Consider the following 19,846-nt stretch of genomic DNA (forward strand, 5'->3'; position numbering starts at 1 on the left):
ATTGTGGCATGACCATCCCCCCTGGGGGGTGATTTCTCGCTTTCTGTCTTTCACGCATTCTCTCTGTCTCTCTGGCAAGCGCACACACCCCTATAGCAAAAACCTCTCCAAAAAAAAAAAATATATATAGCAGGTTTAAAGATTCCAAAAGTGGAATCATTTGTTCCGTGTATATGGGCATTCAGTTAAGTTGCTTTTTTAAAAGACTGTACTGGCGGCCAGCCAGTGTTGTGGTGAAGGCAGCTGGATCCCACATGGCTGACTGCACAGTTCACCAGCTTGAAAATATGACAGGTGTGTGTATATGTGTATGCCCAAAATCTCAAAAGTCAAATGGAGGATAAGGGTTTGTGATGTGGCCACCCTCCGTGAGGGGGTGTGCTCTTTGTCTCTCCTCTTTATAGCAAAATTAAAGACGACTCTACTGGCCCAGCCGTGGTGGCACAAGTGAAAGGGCTGCTGTGTGTGACTGAGGCCACACTGGTAGCCTGGGTTCTGTTCCTGGCCCACCTATAACAGGCTGGATGCAGTGGTGCACACCTGAGGTCCTAGCCAACTAAGAGGCTTCGGTAGGAAGATTACAGCATGGTGAGTCCCTGTTGGAAATCCCTCCTCCTCCCTCCCTCCTGCCCTCTTATTGAAGGGGAAAAAAAAAACAAAACTACCAGTTTTAGGAGACCAGCAGCTAGTGTGGTGGTTAAGGTGTTGGACTCCCACATAGCCAACCCTGCTTCTGAGTCATGGACCTGGCAGCTTGCTTTCTCACTCTCCCCTCTCTCTCATCAAATTGAAGAAGAAGAATAAATAAAATTGAATAATTCTTTTTAAAAAATTCATTTTCATGCCAGCAACAATATTTACAAATACCTTTGTATCTCTTCTCTGACATGTGCTGGATATTGCTGACCTTTTTGTTTTTGTCAGTATAAGAAAAAAATGTATCTCATTTTAATATTTCTTTAGTTATTAGGAAAGCTGAGCAGTTTCCATGAGTTTAGTGGACTAAGAGCTGTCTTTAATCTGCCATTCTGCAGGAGTTCATGTGGCAGACCAGATAGGCCATTGGCACCAGGCCAAAAGTTAGTGGAAAAACAGGGTCATCAACTGGAGTACTGGCCAGAGCCGAGAACTTGAGTTCCATCCGTTGAGAGGTGTGGCCTCCTTTGCTGCTGGTTTTACACAGCCAATGTGGCCCTGAACAGCAGTATCTGCTCATTGGAGCCCCTCAGATTTCAGCCTAGTCTAGTAATCAGCAAAGTAGGCCCAGGAGTTTAGGGGAACCTGAGTCAAGGGCCTCATTGAACCAGTGGCTTTGTTTCAGACAGTGGAGTTTACCATCAAGTGTACCCCAAAAGGACAAAGGGAGAAGTGCAGAAATAACTCCATTGGACATAATTGAGTAGTCCACAGAGCCCTGGTGACAGGTGTCCAGGCCCTGGTCAGAAACCATAGGCAACAACAGGCAGTCTTCACAAAAAAAAAAATCTGCCCTCCCCACCACAGACGCAACAACAGGCAGTCTTCACAAAAAAAAAATCTGCCCTCCCCACCTCGGTGCACAGGCCGCACAGTGCAGTCTAAAGTGGTTGGCAGGGCCAGTGGGTAGCAGGGACGTTAAGGAGACTGGATCCCGCGTGACTGACCTGGTGGCTTAAAAAATCACACTGGGTGCATGTTTTTTATACATGCCCAAAATCCCCAGAGAAGGGATTGTGGCATGCCCCACCCCCCACCCACCCCCCGGGGGGGATGATTTCTCACCTTTTCTCTCTCTCTCTTCTCTCTGGCAAGCACACACAACCCAAAGCAAAATAAAAATAAAGGGAGCTACAGTCACATACTCGGACCCCTGACCAGCCGTGCTCTGACCCAGAACTGCATTCCCAGCCTGGCCTTGGCTTGACTCGGTACTTTTTCTACTCCCAGCCCTCCTGTCCACCTCCAGCACCACCCGCATGTCTGCCTCGGGTCCACAAAACTGCAGGGGCCTTTTCAGAGCTCTCTCAGCAGGGAGAAGACTGCGCACAGCTCTTCACCTGACCCCAGCTGGTACGCCTTTCCACGGTGGAGTGACGGGAGCTGGTGCTTTCTCTGGTTTAGCCTCTTGCTTATACTCGGTCAGTAGGTGATTAAAGCCTTGGTTATTGCTTTCATGTTGGCTTCATGTCTTACCTGCTATCCCAACACCCGCCAGCTCAGCTCTGGCTCTGATGAGCTCCTGACAAGTTCAGGTTCCCTCCCTCCCTCAAGCCCTGTCTAAAGTCTACCCCTTGAATTCAGGTGCCTTTTCCCTCCAGAAGATGAACAAGAGGTTTCACATATGAAGCAGGTGCGGCAGTTTCCCCCAGCTGGGTATGCTGGGTGTCAGAAGTGGCTGGGCCACAGGGGTGGGGAGCAGCGGTGGCGGGGAGGAGACTTAATGGTGGCCATGTTTCTCCGTGGCTTCTGACACAAGCTCAGTGGGCACTTCTACTTCCTCGCCCGTCTGCCTCCAGCATCCAGTGACTGTCCAGCCTCCAGGACCCCTTACTTTCTCCGTGCATGTACTGCTGTGTGCTGCCCTGCCGTCCTCTGGACTTGGCCACGATGGCACCCAGAACCCCGCCTGCATTATCAGCCCAGTGGGGCTGTGGCAGGTGCCAGGTGTTTGGCTTTGCACCAACAGGAAAGACGTCCTTCACTCACTCCTGTGTGGCCACCCATGCTCAGTTCGGCCACATGAACGGTGTTCAGTTCACCCAGAGCTCTGTACTGAATAGCTGAGTTCCTGTTGGTGACGTTAATTTCAGCCGTGAGAACTCCTGCCTCACGGCCACAGCCATACCGTTTTTCAGCCGGGGCCACGGGGCTCTCTGCTTGTCTGTAATGTCTTTTCCTCTTACTTCCTGGAAGAGTGAGCAATCAAGGTACTATTTGGGTGACTTATTTTAGTCTACCACTAGCTGCTGAGTATCACTAACATACAGTAGAGACTTTTCTTTTAAGTTGGTTTATTCCATGGGAGGGTCTTTATACCATGATCCACCCCAGCCCTACCTACTAGCCCAAGTCACAGGCAAGTGTGTGCAACTCAGGTGCTCAGAGAGGTCCCAGGATATAAAGACAGGACCGTCCCCTACCACTGTGCCAATGCCAAGCCCCCAAATTAGGGACTGTTAATACTTCCCTGCATTGGGAATAGCGGTTGGCATAATGGCTAGGTCGCTGGACTCCCACATAGTCGACCGCAGTTTCAGTCCTGGACCTGGTGGCTTAAACTCACTCTGAGCATGTGTACATGCATGCCCAAGATCCCGAGAGGAGAATTGGAGAAGGGATTGTGGGATGGCCATTCTCCCTAGGGGGTGATTTCTCACTTTCTGTCTCTGTCTTTCTGGCAAGCAGAAATGCCCTATAGCAAAAACCTCTCAGAAAAAAAGAAAAAAAAAATATATATACATGTGTGTGTATATATATATATGTAGGGGCCATCAGGTGATGTAGTGGATGAGGTGCTGGACACTCCCACATGGCCGACCATGGTTCCAGTCCTGGGCCTGGTGGCTTGTTTTCTCACTCCCCCCCACCCCCGGTCAAATTAAAATAAATGAATGAATAAATAAAATAACTTTAAAAAATAACAAAAATTTCTTTTTATTAATCTTCATTTTGTATAATTTATTTCTTCTGTCTGTGTAGGTTGTATTGATTGACTTCTTTTTAATTTTTTTAAAGAGGTTTTTGCTATAGGGTGTGTGCACTCACCAGACAGAAAGCAAGAAATCACTTACATGGGCAGATGGCCATGCCACAATCCCTTTCCTCCATTCTCCTCTTGGAATTTTGGGCATGCACACACATGCCAAGGCTGGGACTCAAACTGTGGTCGACACTGTGGGAGTCCTGTGCCTTAATTACCATGCCACCCACAGCCCCCAGTGATTGACTTCTAATGAATATAATCTAGTGTGACTCCTAAAACTAGGTCATAAGAGATCACAGCTTCTCAGATCACCCACTTTGGGGGAAGCTACTGACCTACCGTGAGAATACCCTAATAGCCCTGTGTAGAAACCTACATGGTGAAAAATGGAGGCCTCCTCCCAACACAAACTGGATGAGCTTGGAAGTGAATCCCCCACCCCAATAGTGCCTTCATGTGAGACAGCCCCAGCCAGTCTCTTGACTGCCATCAACCACATGAGCACGCCCGAACAAACCAGCTAATCTGATGGTGAATTCTAACCCACAGACTCAAGAAAAGGTTGTTTTAAGTCACTTTCATTCTGGAATAACCTGTTGCAGAGCACTGATTTCTTTGTGTGCTTCAAGTTTCTATCTAGTATACTTGTATCTGAACAGCTTCCTTCATAGCATAGGCTTGCAGGCAATGAAGTCTCTGCTTTTGTCTATAAAAGTCTTTATCTCATCTTTATTTTTTAAAAGATTTAATCACAGAATACAGAATTCTGGGCTGTTTCATTGTTTTACAGATATAATTCCATGTTTTCCTGGGTACTCTTTGGTAATTCCTTTCTTTATCCTTCTCTTCTTCCCTCTGGCTGCTTATAATATTTCCTCTTTAATTTTCAGTAATTTGACTATGATGTGTTGAGGTGAGGATGGCTTTGCTTGTTTTTTTTGTTTGTTTGTTTATTTGTTGGGTTTTTTTTTTTTTCAGTTAAAACTAATTTTCCTTTTATTAAAAGCCAAAGTTACCATTTCATGGTCTCAGTAAAGGAAAACTTGTTCAAATAAGGTCATATGTTATCATCAGTATTTCCAGGGGACTGTTTACAATTAAGTAGCAGCAGCAATGAATCCTTGAGAGGCCCATCCATGGGCTTTTTACGCTTTGTCAAGACCCAGTTCCTCTGGAGTGGAGATGCCCATTCATTTAAAGTTGGCCTAAGTTCCTGGATGACATAGGGGTAGATTTCCTTAACAACCTCTAGGATGCGAACCGTACTGACAAAATCATTTAACTGCACGCTCGCAAGGCAGCATCAATGATTTTGGATTCTGGAACCAGATCATAGCCAACCAGCGTGTTCATCCCCTTACGCAGTTCCCAGGCATCGATGTCTGGCTTGTTGAAGTAGGTCACCCAGCCCGCATCAAATTCCTCATCTGTTTCATGTGACCCATGGGAGTAGCAGCGACCTGCCTGGAGATCCGCGGCATGTCCGGGGGTCAGGGCGCAGTGCAGGAGGCTCCGAGGGTGGGCGGGCCTGGGCTTAGTATATGTATGTTAGATTGTTATTGTTCTCATGGCTCTTGGATGCTCTGTTCTGATTGTTTTGGTTCTTGTTTTAGTTTATGTTTTAGACTTTTTTTAACCTATTCTCAGTGTGTCCATTCTGCTGAAGAAATTTTCATATCTGATATGATTTCATTTCTAGCATTTTCCTTTATCTCTTCATTTTTAAATTTACCATCTTAACATTTTTATCTTTATTTATTTCATATAACTTTACTTATTTTTTAATTTGACAAGAAAGGGACAGAGTGAAAGAGACTGGGAAAGTGAGAAAGGAAGCCGCTGGGTCCAGTATTCGAACCACAGTCAGCTGAGTGGGAGCTCACTGCCCTAACCACCACGCCACCTGCCGGCCTCTATTTATCTTTATTTTTTTTTAAGAGAGATTTTTGCTATAGGACATGTGCACTTGCTAGAGAGACGAGACAGACAGAAAATGAGAAATCATCCCCCAGGAGGGATGGCCAGGTGGCATCCCTTCTCCTCCATTCTCCTCTTGGGATTTTGGGCACGCATGTACATGCACCCAGCATGTTCTGGTCCGGGACTCAAACTGTGGCCATGTGGGAATCTAGCAGTATAACCATTAATGCCATCTGCTGGTCCCCATTCATCTTTTTTTTTTTTCACAGACACTTATATTTGTCAGAGAGACAGAGAGGGAGGTTGTGGGAGAGAGTACCTCCCAGTGGGGTGTGGTCACGCCACAATCCATTCTCTTTCATTTTCCATACTTTCAGGATTCTGGGCAGACATTTGCGTATGCCCAGCATATTTTTCAAGCCATCAGGGCTGGGATTTGAACTGCACAGTTGGCCATGGGGGATATGGTTCCCATAACCACCAGGCTCTGGGGCTGACGGACTTTTTTTTTTTTTTCTTTTTTAATAAGCAAGTTTGTTTATTTCACAAGAGAAAGAGAGAATGTGAGTGACAGGCACCCTGAAAGAGCCTTGCCATCTGAAATCCTCCCTCCCTCCACCTTCTGGCCAGCCAGGATTTACTGACTTACTGGTGGATGTGCCCTGACACATTCACTGGGACCTGGGATCTGAACTTGGGACCTCCCACATGGCTTTGAATATTGCAATGCATCACCCTACTATTTGAGCCATTACAGCTGGTCCCACTTCCCTCTTTTTTATAGTTTTTCATTTCTTTGCTGCAATTCACTGTGTGTCAATGCATTTTGTAAACTTTAATACAGAAATTTTAGTCGCTGATGATCCCAATAACTGGGTCACCTCTAAGACTAGTTCTGTTGTTTGCTTTATCTCTTGAAAAGGGCTTTTTCTTATTGTCATTCTCATACTTTTGTCAGCCTCATAATATTAAGTTGCACTTATTTTATGTCAATAAAACCAGAAACGGATAAACAGTATTTATGCCTTGATATAAATATGTGCTTGTTAGGCTGGTATGAGAGTTTGAATCAATCTCAAAGAAGCTGAGTTAGGTCTGTGTTCTGTTATCGTTACCTGCAGTGTATCACAAACTTCAAATTCCTCTAGAAGGGAGCCGTTGTTACCTTATGCTTAGAGAAGAGGACAGGATGCCATAGGGTGCCTTAGTCTTTTATAACAAACAAGGAGTGAGCATGTTCTGCTCCCTCTCCAGTTTCCAGCTGTCTCTGTGTGCATGTGCCACAGGGAGTTCTCTCGCCATTCTCTTGCCTCCATCCCAGAGGTAGACTGGTATTTCTTGTTAGCATGTACCAGGGACAGTGGAGGATCCTGTTGTACTGATAGGCTTAAGAAAAACTATGATTTTTGTAGATTATAAAGAAGCATGGGAAAATGGAGAGAAAATCCAAAGTTGTTATTTGTTATCAAGACAGCTACTGCTTCACAAAGAGACTCAGTCACTTAACTACATATATGGGGAGATCCCTGGGCAGGCTGGACAGAAATACTCTAAGACCGTAAGAAGGAGAAACAGTGAAAATGTATCTATTAGTCACAGTTTGCTCAAAGGAAGATAATTCCCTGCATTTCAAAATTGCATCTCCCGATTCAGAAGCTGCTGGTGAGGCCAAATCCCTTGCCCTCTGGTGTGGCATTTAATCTGAGGCCGAAGGTGTCAGTTACAAAAGGTCTGAGATTTTACCTAGCTAGCTCACCACTTTTTCATATCCTAGCAGAAGACAGTGCATAATAGCAGTTGCCAGAGTGTGAATTTTGCGCCAGTTTTTCAAGGCCCAAATCTCAGAGTACTTCAAAGTGCCAGGTTATGCCTACACATGCATTGGACTTGCATTATAGGAGAAAACCCCAAAGTTCTGGAAGGTTTTGTTTTTAGGAAGATATTTTTGCTATAGGGTGCGTGCACTTGCTAGACAGAGTGACAGACACAGAAAGTGAGAAATCACCCCTTCTAGGGGAGATGACAATGTTGCAATCCCTTCTCCTCTATTCTCCTCTTAGGATTCTGGGCACACCTGCGCACACGACTGGCATTAGTTTTAGGCTGCTGGATTGAGACTCAAACCACAGTCAATCAAGTAGGAGTACAACAACATAACCATTATGCCACCTCCTGGTCTCTGGAAGTTTTATAATGAGCTTTGAGGGCCTTAGTCTTTTATAACAAACAAGGAGTGAGCATGTTGACTTTTGTCCCGGTGACAGACATGATACTGGAGAATAAACGTGCCATGTGTTCGAGAGAGAGATACTATTTATATCTTTCAAACTTGTTCACTGTACAGATGTTCTTGAAAGATAATCTGGAGTAAAATCAGCCATTGTCGGGACCAGCAGTTACCATAATGGCTATGTTGCTGGACTCTCATGTAGTCGACCACGGTTCGAGTCCTGGATCCAGTGGCTTAAACCTCATGATAGGCGCGTGTGCGTGCATGCCCAAGATACCAAGAGGAGAATGGAAGAAAAGGGATTGCAGCGTGGCCAACTCCCCTAGGGGGTGATTTCTCGCTTTCTGTCTCTCTGTCTCTCTCTGCCTGGTGAGCACACACACCCTATAGCAAAACCAAAAAAAAAAAAAAAAAACCAGCCATTGTCTGCTTATACAGTATGCCAAACTGCTAAAAAACTGGCTCCCAACAGAGACAGTAGAAGCAGCCAGAAACTTTGGGTGTTAGCCTCTAGTGGAGAAATTTGATCCAGACCAGACAATAGTAAAACAAGATAATGTGAAGCGGCCAAAATTTGGGTCCCATTTGCCTTATATGTGTTTTCCAGTATCCCACCACACAGGCAACTGTTGTTAATGGCATCTTTCTAGGTGCATTCTGTGCAATACAAAATAAAAACAAAACAAAAAACATATAAATATGCATATATTTCAGAAGACGACTCCTCCATTACTGCTGAGATATAGTGATTTCAGGGAATAAGAGAAATGATGATTTGCTACTGATAATTCAGCCTCCAAACCCCAGTCTCCAGTGGTAGGGCGCCCCTCGACCCTTCTGTCTTTGTCTGTCTCTCTCTCTATGCCTCTCTCTGTCTTCTCATTTTTTTTGGAAATTTTCTTCTTTATTTTTTTTTAATTTTATTAATTTAATTTAATTTATTCATTCATTTTTTTTTTAATTTGACCAGAGAGAGACATAGAGAAAGAGAGAGAGATGGAAAGTGAGAAAGCAAGCCACCAGGTCTGGGACTTGAACCATGGTCACCCATGTGGGAGTGCCGATGGTGGTTCAAGTTCAGGACCCAGTGGCTTAAACTCATGCTGGGTGCATGTGCATGCATGCCCAAGATCCCGAGAGGAGAATGGAGGAGAAGGGATTGCGTTGTGGCCATCCCCCTGGGGGGTGATTTCTTGCTTTCTGTCTCTCTGTCTCTCTCTTTCTGGTGAGCGCATGGGCCCTATAGCAAAAACCTCTCCAAAGAAAGAAAAAAAGTATTAAAAGCAGACTAGATCATACAGAAGATCAAATCTCAGATGTAGAAAACAGAATAGCTGGCCTAAAAAAATCCACCACAAAGACTGAGAAAATAGTCCAAAAAAAAATAAGAATAATATACAAGAAATAATAGATACCATCAAACGTCTAAACATTCAGATAATTGGTATCCCAGAAGGTGAAGAGACTCATAAGGGCATTGATAATGTAGTCCATGAAATCCTAGAAGAAAACTTTTCAAACCTACAAAGTTATTCAAAGATCCAGATTCAAGAAATACATAGGACCCCAAATTAAATCAACTCAAGAAAATCTTCTCCAAGACACATTATAGCCAGATTGACCAAAACCTCAGACAAAGACAAGGTACTCAGACTGGCAAGAGAGAAACAACACATTACCTACAAAGGAAATGCAATCAGAATAACAGTGGACCTCTCATTGGAAACAATGCAAGCAAGGAAAGAATGGGAAAATATATTCAAAATGTTGAGTGAAAAACAATTTCAATCAAGAATACTGTACCTGGCAAGATTATCCTTCATATGGGAAGAGAAGACAAGAACATTCTCAGATAAACAGAACCTTAAAGCATTTACCAACACCAGACCAGTTCTCTAAGAAGTTCTGAAGGGAGTGCTATCCCAGAATAACTAAAGTCAGACACAGAAATAAGAGTTAAAAAAACATCTAAGGAAAAGGCCAGCTTAATGGTCAGGACAAGTCCAGAGTTGAATATTTTCAAGAATTTAAATGGAGGAAAAAAAAAAAAAAAAAGAATTTAAATAGAGGGACCAGCAGTTAGTGTAATGGCTATGTTGCTGGACTCCCACATAGTCGACTGCATTTGCGTCCCGGACCCAGTGGCTTAAACTCACGCCGGGCACATGTGCGTGCGTGCCCAAGATCCCGAGAGGAGAATGGAGAAGGGATTGCGGCGTGGCCATCCCCTCTGGGGGGTGATTTCTTGCTTTCTGTCTCTCTGTCTCTGGCTGGCTGGCAAGTGCACACGCCCTATAGCAAAAACCTCTCCAAAAAAAAAAAAATTAAATGGAAAGTTTGGCACACAACAGAAGTTAGACTAAGTACATGAGACTGAGCTAATGAAATAGAATTTTATGGCTTTTGACTAAAACAGTACTGATATTTTCTTATGCTTTGTAGTCCAGAGATAAGGATTTTTTTCTTCTCTTGAATTATTGACAGATGCAGTAACTACTATATGAACAGAATCCTAACCTGCTTCCTGGCATTAAGTCTTAAGCAAAGTTCTCTTTACATTTTTTTATTTTGATTTATTAAAGCTAAAATTGCCTTTCTTGAAAAAAAACATAGTATGTTAATATTGATACATATATTGTGCTTTACTGATAAGTAAAGGATGTTTTCAACGTTTTACTGTTCGTGCATTATACTACCATGAATATGCCTGTACACATTCCTTTCTGCTTTTTGTCAGTACTGTATCTGGAATATAAATTCTTAGAAGTAGAAATACTGAGTATGTGTGTGTACTTTTAAAGTTTCACAGATGGCTCTTTTAAAAGGTTATTTCAATTTACACCTTAAAACAAGGAGAGCATCAGGGCCAGCAGCTGGCATGGTAGTTAAGGTGCTGGAACCCACATGGCTGACCATGGTTGAAGTCTTGGAGCCAGTGGCTTGAGAGTCATGCTGGACTCATGTGTGGGTCCAAAATTCCAAAAGAAGGATGGAGGAGAAAGGACTGTTGCATGGCCATCACCCCCTGGGGGTGATTTCTCACTCTTTCTCTGTCTTTCTCTGGTAAGCACATGCGTCCTATGGCAAAAAACTAAAAAAATACAAGGAAAATATCTGTTTCTCCATATTCTCCCCAACACAGCCTCTTTAATGAAACATTTTTAATGATGGCCAGTCTGATGCTAAAAACTGTTCTAAAATCTTTGAAAGCTGCAATGTCTTTCTGTTTGTTTGGTGATTTACTATCATGAAATAGACTGGAGAGGGATGGTTCTGAGCTGTGGATGACCTGATTGGTATCTCAGCCTCACTGCTCTGTGAATTTCACTTTTGTATGTATTCCACAAATATTTATTAAGAACCTGCTCTGTGTCAGGCAGCAAACTTGGTTCTGGGGATTCTGCAGTCAACAGGACAGATACTGTTTTTCCCATCATGAAGCTTACATAGCAGAAAAATGCACCAAACAAGTAATTACTAATGTAAGAACTGCAGTAGAATTACTAAGGCAGGCCAGGAACAAGGTACGCTGAGAACATGTAACGGGTAGAAGAGTGCTGGCTGTCAGAAGAGGCATCCCTGAAGCAATGACATTTGAACAGAGGCCTGAGGACAAGTAGGACTTAGTTAAATACACACATTCAGACACGATCAAGGATATGCATTTCATTTTTTAAAAAAACTCTCTGTCTCTCTGGTCAAATTAAATAAATGAATAAATAAATAATTCTTAAAAAAAAAAAAAAAGTGCTCCTGCTGGGGCTGGCAGGTGGCTTGGTGGTTAAGGGCACTGGGCTCCCAAATGGCCGACCGCGACTTGAGTCCTGGACCCGGTGGCTTGCTTTCTCACTTTTTTCCTCTCTGTCTCTCTCTGATCAAACTGGAAAATAATAATAAATAAAGCGAAATAAAATAATTCCTTTAAAAAGAAGTGCTCCTGCTATACTCACCAGTTACATATACCTTGACACAATAAGGACAGCGGATCTTTTTCCAGTCTCTAAGAAAATGTTTATAATTTTTCCTTATGCTGTTTGAGTTCATTGTACAATATGGTCAGGCCTGTCATGTGGTTTGAATATTATGAGTGGTTTAAATACAAGGTTGATGAACAGATTGAACCTCAACTTCCTATAACAGATAATGAGTAACTTCCTGAAACAAGCAATGGAACAGGCATATCTCAAAGTTTAAAGTTACACTACAGGGATGACCCTGTAGCCTATTGGTTAATGGAGTCAGATCCCAAATGACCAACTATGTTTCAAACTCTGGCCCCAGTGGCTTGTAAAACACACTGACTGTGTGTTTATGTGTGTCTCAAATCCTGACAGGATGGAAAACTGGAAAAGGGATTGTGGTAAAACCATTGGGGGTTACTTTCTCCCCCTCTCTGCCTGTTTCTTTGGAGAACACATGTGCCCTTTGGCAATTAAAAACTTTAAAAATAATAATAGGTTTTTGCCTTAGGGCACTTGTGCTCACTGAAGAGAGAAAGACAGAGGGAAAGTGAGAATTCACTCCCTAGGAGAGATGACCACACTGCAATCCCTTTTCCTCCATTCTCCTTTTCAGATCTTGGTCACACACGCACACATGCCCAGCATGCGTTTCAGGCTGCAGGGTCAGGGACTTGAACTACAGTAGACCTTGTGGGGTGTCCAGCAATGTTACCACTATGCCATCTGCTGGCCCCTAAAATAAAATTTTGTAATTTAAAAATTTTAAAAAGGGGGATCAGCAGATGGTGTAATGGTTACATTGCTGGACTCTCAAGCAGTTGAACTGCGGTTTGAGTCCAGGACCCAGTGGCTTAAAACTCATGCCAGGTCAGGAACATAGTGTAATGGCTATGTCGCTGGATTCCCACGTAGTCGACCGCGGTTCGCGTCCTGGACCTGGTGGCTTGAAACTCACGCTGGGCGCATGTGTGTGCGTGCCTGAGATCCCGAGAGGAGAATGGAGGAGAAGGGATTGTGGTGTGACCATCCCCCCTGGGGGGTGATTTCTCGCTTTCTGTCTCTGTGTCTCTCTCTGTCTGGCGAGCACACGCGCCCTATAGCGAAAACCTCTTAAAAAAACAAAACAACAATAACAAAAAAAACTCATGCCAGGTGTGTGTGCGTGTGTGCCCAAAATCCCAAGAGGAGAATGGAGGCAAAGGGATTTGCAATGTAGCCATCGCTCTGGGGGGTGATTTCTTGCTTTCTGCTCCTCTGTCTCTCTGGTGAGTGTACGCACCCTATAGCAGAAATCTCTAAAAAAAAATTTTTTTTAATTATGCAATAATATATCCTTAAGTCAAAGTAAAATCTTATAGGAAAAGCAGTTTCTGCTTCTAGTCAAGATGGAGTAATAGGGAATAATAGTTTTTGTAATAGTTTTACCTAAAACAGCCCAAACTGAAGACACTATAAAACATTTTCGACAACATGATATCAGCCAACAAAAGACAGTGATTCCCCCAAATCTCTCAATTGAGGAGACAGAGTTGACAGACCAGGGAGATGGAGGCAGCTAGAGTTTTCAGGACAGAGTGCCTGGGGGGGAGGGGGAGGGGGAGGAGAACACACAGAGAACTTGGGAGATGTGATCATTATCCTTCTTGAGAAATCTGCAGGGTACTCGTCAGTCTGTGTGTGAGAATGTGACCCAAAGTCAGAGAAAGAAACACTTGAAAGTATTAGAGATAATGGTATTCAGGGCTCACATGGGGCTAGGAAGCGTGCTGGTTCCCACACCGAGACTGGAAAATGTATTTATAGAGCACTGGGTATGGTACAGAGAAAGTTCCTGCCTCAGCATTGGAGGGTAACTAGGCTTAAACAATGTTCGGGTTTTGTTTGACCAATTTGAAATGCAAGATCTAAAAGAATCAAGCCATTTCTATGTAGTTTAACAACATCTTAGAACAGAATCCAAGAACATTTATAGAAATACAAAAATATATGGCCCAGCTTGGTGGTGCAATAGGTAGTCTGCTGAACTGCAATGCTGGAAGTCACATGACTGACTTCAAAACTGGATCCAGGGACCAGCAGTTAGCATAATGGCTATGTCGCTGGACTCCCACGTAGTCGACCGCGGTTCGAGTCCCAGACCCGGTGGCTTAAACTCACGCCGGGCGCATGTGCGTGCATGCCCAAGATTCCAAGAAGAGAATGGAGGAGAAGGGATTGCGGCGTGGCCATCTCCCCTGGGGGGTGATTTCTCACTTTCTGTCTCTTTGTCTCTGTCTGGCGAGCACATGCACCCTATAGCAAAACCCTCTCAAAAAAAAAAAAAAAAAAAAAAAAACCCAACTGGATCCAGAATTGACCTGAAAATGTTTTGGGTGCATTGTGCCCAAGATCTTGATAAGCTGGAGGGCCATGGGAAAGGGAATGGAGAAATGAGACCCTGTCAAGTTTGCCAAACCCATGCACATGCATGTCTCTCAATTTAAAAAAGAAATACAAAAAAACTTCTCACTCAACAAAGTAAAACTCACTGTATCTGGTGTCCAATAAAAAATGAGCAGGTGAGGGACCAGCAGGTGGCATAATAGTTACATTCTTGGACTCCCACGTGTCTGACTGCAGTGATTCCCAGACCTGGAGGCTGGAAAGTCATCCCTGGTGCATGTGCTTGCATGCCCAAAATCCAGAGAGGAGACTGGAGGAGAAAGGATTGTGATATGCCATCCCCCCTAGAGGGGTGATTTCTTGCTTTCTGTCTTTCTGTCTCTTCCTTGAGCACAAATACCCTATAGCAAAAAAAAAACCTCTCTCTCAAAAAAATAAAATAAAATAGCCAGGTGTGCTGAGAAATAGGAAAACAAAACCCATAGGAGAAAGATCAATCAATTGAACCAACACAGAATTGAAACAGATGTTAAAATTAACACAGGAAGATATTAAAAGAGTAACTGTACATAAATACATAACTGTATTCTGTATGGTGAAAACATTATCTAGGGGACCAGCAGTTAGCATAATGGCTATGTCGCTGGGCTCCCATGGAGTTGACTGTGGTTCCAGTACTGGACCTGGTGGCTTAAAACTCATGCCGGGCGCATGTGCATGCGTGCCCAAGATCCCAAGAGGAGAATGGAGGAGAAGGGATTGCGGCGTGACCATCCCCCCTGGGGGGTGATTTCTCGCTTTCTGTCTCTCTGTCTCTCTCTGTCTGGTGAGCACACACACCCTATAGCGAAAACCTCTCCAAACAAACAAACAAAAACATTATCTAGAAACATAAAAAGATATCATTGAATTTCTACAGATGAAAAGTACGTTGGAATAAATACACACACACACACACAGAAGGCAAGTAAAAGATTAATTTTTTAAAACAAAAATCAGTCAATTTTAAGACACAGAAACCACCCAAAATGAAATATTGAGACTTTCTAAAAAAATTCATATGAGCTATTTTTTGCTATCCCTTCTTCATGCCAGGCACGATCTCGCTATTTTGTACTTTTGGACGTTAGTACTTCTTACCTCTGAAACCACTCCCCCCATATATGGATGGCATGGCCCCTCACTTTCCTCAGGTCTTTGCTCAAGTCTACTCTTGGAGATGTTATTTAAGCCTTCCCTATTTTTTTTTTTTTTGACCATTGAATTTTGATTTTTAACAGCATGTATTACCTCCAGTCAGGACAGAACAGATTAAAAAAAAGAATATCATTGAATTTCTACAGATGAAAAGTACATTGTAATAAATACACACACACACACAGAATGCAAGTAAAAAATTAATTTTTTAAAACAAAAATCAGTCAATTTTAAGACACAGAAACCACCCAAAATGAAATATTGAGACTTTCTAAAAAAATTCATATGAGCTATTTTTTGCTATCCCTTCTTCATGCCAGGCACGATCTCGCTATTTTGTACTTTTGGACGTTAGTACTTCTTACCTCTGAAACCACTCCCCCCATATATGGATGGCATGGCCCCTCACTTTCCTCAGGTCTTTGCTCAAGTCTACTCTTGGAGATGTTATTTAAGCCTTCCCTATTTTTTTTTTTTTTGACCATTGAATTTTGATTTTTAACAGCATGTATTACCTCCAGTCAGGACAGAACAGATTAAAAAAAAGAAAAAAACAATCAAGGCCATGGCCTGGTCTCATAGCACAGTACGCTAGCACCGAGAGCAGAGGCAACATGAACCAACCACGTGCAAGTCTCAGCCCGGGTGGCTTAAGCCTTCCCTATTTTTTAAAATATAGATTTATTTTTATTTTCTCCTCAACACTTGATAGATGTACTTATTTATTGTTTATCTCTGCCAACATAAGCTTCACTGGGAAAGTCACAGGGCAAGAGCTTTTGTTTACTGTTGTAACCTCAGTGTCTAGAGTTAAATCCACAAAATAGTTTAAGAATTAATAAGTGAATGTAAGACTATGAAAGAATACCATTAAACTTGTGGTATGAATACAGGGATGGATAAATGATGGTACTAGGAGACACTGGAGGAGAGAGTATGGGATGCCTATGAAACACCCAAGTGGGACTGCATAGCCATTTGTTTACTGAGCACCTAATACAGGCCAGACACTATTATAAGTGTTTATCAGTGGAAAATCACACACACAGAGAACAAAGAATACTACCCTCAAGGAGCTTACCTTCTCTAGGAGACAATAAGTGAATGATATAATAGATCATTCTGATCTATTATAGATCAGATGAGATAGTACTATGGGAAGAAAGACAAGGGGAATCTAGAGTCAGTGGAAATGTAGTTGCAATGTACTAATTCCTATTTTAAATAGGGCAGTCAGGGCTGAACTCACTGAGCAGTTGACATGGATCTGATGCTGAGAACAAACTAGTATGTTAAATTGGCAATACTATCTAGCCCAAGGTTTTATGATCAAACAAAATTTGTAAAAAAGGTCTGGCAAATAAATAGTTGCTAACATCGTTTAAACCACTTCCCCACCCTAACTGCTGTTAGGTTTCAATCAATCTGAAACAGGCGAGTTAAAAAGAAAAACAGAGTGGGTGAGTGAGTGTGTATCCCTCCTTTACTAAGACAGAAAAAAGTTCTCCTTCTTTGTTGCTTCATTTTTAGTAGTGATGTCTTCTGAGTCATTATCCATAGGAAATGAAAAGTCTTGGGAAGAGAAATCAGACTATTTTTTATACAAAATTGTGGGTAAGCAGAATAGGTAGAAGATCCTACTGGGTCAACATGAAAATGCATCTAAATGGGAGGGATGCTACAGGTGTTTATGTTTTACCAGAAGTGATACAATTTTTACTTTAGATAGTGAAAAGTTAAAGGTATATATTACAACCCTTAGTGCAATCACGGATTTTTTTTTTTTTTTTTTGTAGAGGTTTTTGCTATAGGGCGCGTGCGCTCACCAGACAGAGAGAGACAGAGAGACAGAAAGCGAGAAACCACACCCAGGGGGGATGGACACGCTGCAATCCCTTCTCCTCCATTCTCCTCTCAGGATGTTGGGCACGCACGCACACGCGCCCGGCGTGAGTTTTAAGCCACCGGGTCCAGCACTTGAACCACCGTCGACAACGTGGGAGTCTAGAGACAGCCATTACTCTAACTGCTGGTCCCAGAATTTTTTTTTTTTTAGAGAGAGACTTTTGCTATAGGGCGTTTGCACTCACCAGAGAGACAGACAAACAGAAAGCAAGAAGTCACCCCCCTGGGGACAGAGGGTTGGCAGCTATGCTGCAATCCCTTATCCTCTATTCTCCTCTCAGGATCTTGGGCACATAAGCACACGAGCCCTGCGTGAGTTTCAAGTATCCAGGTCTGGGACTTGAACCACAGTAAGCCATGTGAGAGTCCAACTATGTAACCATCACGTCATCTACTGGTCCCCACAACCACAGAATATTAATGCCACATATTACAAAGGCATACCTAAAATGCAGAAAGGTTACATTAAAATGAAGTTGAAAATACTCAATCCAAAGACAGTGTAACAATAAAAGGAGGATTCAAAACTATTTCTAACAGAAAGAAAATAAAATATAGAAATTTGTGAGTGCAGCCAAAGCAGTTCTAGAGGGAAAGTAACAGCTTTAAATATTAATATTAGGAAGGAAGAAAAGCTAAAATCAATAATCTTAAGTTTTTCCTAAAAGAGGCTATAGGAAAAAAAAAAAAAAAAGGCAAAGAAAACCCAAGTTAAATAAGTTAAATGAAATGGGGGCCAGCAGGTGGCGTGGTGGTTAAAGGTGATGGACACCCACATAGCTGACTGTGGTTCAAGTACTGACCCTGGTGGCTTGCTCTCTCACTTTCTCTCTCTCTTTCTGTCTGATTAAACTGGAAAATAATAAAAAAGTTAAATAAAATAATTCTTTAAAAACAATGAAGTGGAAAATTGAGAAACTAAGAAAATATTATGCCTTTCTAATATAAATGTTTAAAGCTGTAGTTTTGCTCTAGAACTGCATTAGCTACATCCCACAAACACACACACACACACGGAGAAAATACAATGAAGCACCAAAATGAAATATCAACTAAAAATTAAAAACTGGGGAACCAGCAGTTAGCGTAATGGCTATGTCGCTGGACTCCCATGCAGTCGATCGCAGTTCGCGTCCTGGACCCGGTGGCTTAAAACTCACGCCGGGCGCGTGTGCGTGCGTGCCCAAGATCCTGAGAGGAGAATGGAGGAGAAAGGATTGCAGCGTGGCCATCCCCCCTGGGGGGTGATTTCTCGCTTTCTCTATGTCTCTCTCTGTCTGTCTGGCGAGCACACGCGCCCTATAGCAAAAAAAAAAAAAAAACTCTCAAAAAAAAATTTAAAAACTGTAATTACCTAGAGTGAGTGAAAAGGAAGGAGGTGCCAATGAGAATGTCTCTTAGGAAGCTTGTCATGTTCTGATAGATTTTTAATTTTTTTAATGAGTAAGCCTGGGAAAGAAGAGGTTTATCTGACATGGTGTCATGTCACCACCCTCATTTCCCTGCCTCGGAATCAGCTAAGACTGCCCAGGCACACCATCAGCAGAGCCTGGGTAGGTGGGGGAAAGGAAACCAGACCTCCACATGGCCTGAGCTGGGCCCAAGTACCCCTCTGACTCCAGCTGGTGCAGCTAAAGTAGTAACAGTCTTCTGAAACGGGGTGCTGAGGCCTTACTCTTCCTTTTCATTACATGCATGTTTTATACAATCTCTGTATTTATAATACATTTCATAAGTCAGAAAAATAGTCTGTGGAGAGAAATGAACCATTAGCTACACTACACTCATCATTTGGAGGCAGGGTCCCTTCAAATCCTTTCAAAACATCTGATGAGTAAGACTAAGCTCTTTCACATCTGATCCATGTCAATGATTTTAAAAGGGCAAATTTTTCATCTTTTGGAAACAAGTTATTTTCAAACAAGAACTGAAGACGAAACAGAAATGTTCTGGTTTACTACCCTAACTTGCTACATTTCTGTGCTCGGTAATAAATAATTGCCCTATTCTTCCAAACCACCTTGTGTTGTAGAGTATGGGATAATCTCTACCAGTTAGAAGAATTCTCTTCCTTGCGCACTTTTTCTCCAGATTATGGTAGTTTCTCTTCTATAGCACTGATAACAGACTTCAATTTTTATTTGGTTACCGCCTTTATCAGACTATCAAAATATAAACACAATCAATACTCTGCCATTATCATAAATCCTTGGAGGTTCAGCCTGACCACAACACCGAGGAAGCAGAGAACTCAGGCTTTCGATCTAACTTAAGAGCCAGACAATTTTAGGTTTCATTTGGCAAAGAGAAAAGCTGTGCTCCAGGCTTGCTTCTTGCCAACTACCCAGCTCTTCGGGGTGAGCTGTGCGTCTACGGCTCCAGTTAGTTTCTCATCAAGAGATCGTCGAGGAACACAGCGGTGCCTATTTCTCTTCCCACAGCAGCTGCCCCAAACACCCCCAGCGCCTCGTCTGTCGTTTTTGTTTTGTCACGTCAGGCTGTGCCGCCGCTTCAGCCGCTGGTGTAACTCCGCGGGGTCCGGGACAGCCTCTGCCCGTTTACTACCGG

The 19,846-nt window shown here is 42.9% G+C and overlaps 1 pseudogene; it reads right to left on the reverse strand.

Moving 5' to 3' along the window:
- Positions 1 to 4,827: 4,827 nt before the first annotated feature.
- Positions 4,828 to 7,983, reverse strand: LOC102474420 (cytochrome c oxidase subunit 5A, mitochondrial-like; annotated as a pseudogene).
- Between the last annotated feature and the right edge of the window lie 11,863 nt (positions 7,984 to 19,846).

Source organism: Tupaia chinensis, unplaced genomic scaffold (genome assembly GCF_000334495.1).
Source record: "Tupaia chinensis unplaced genomic scaffold, TupChi_1.0 Scaffold000447_1, whole genome shotgun sequence".
NCBI classification, from domain to species: domain Eukaryota; kingdom Metazoa; phylum Chordata; class Mammalia; order Scandentia; family Tupaiidae; genus Tupaia; species Tupaia belangeri.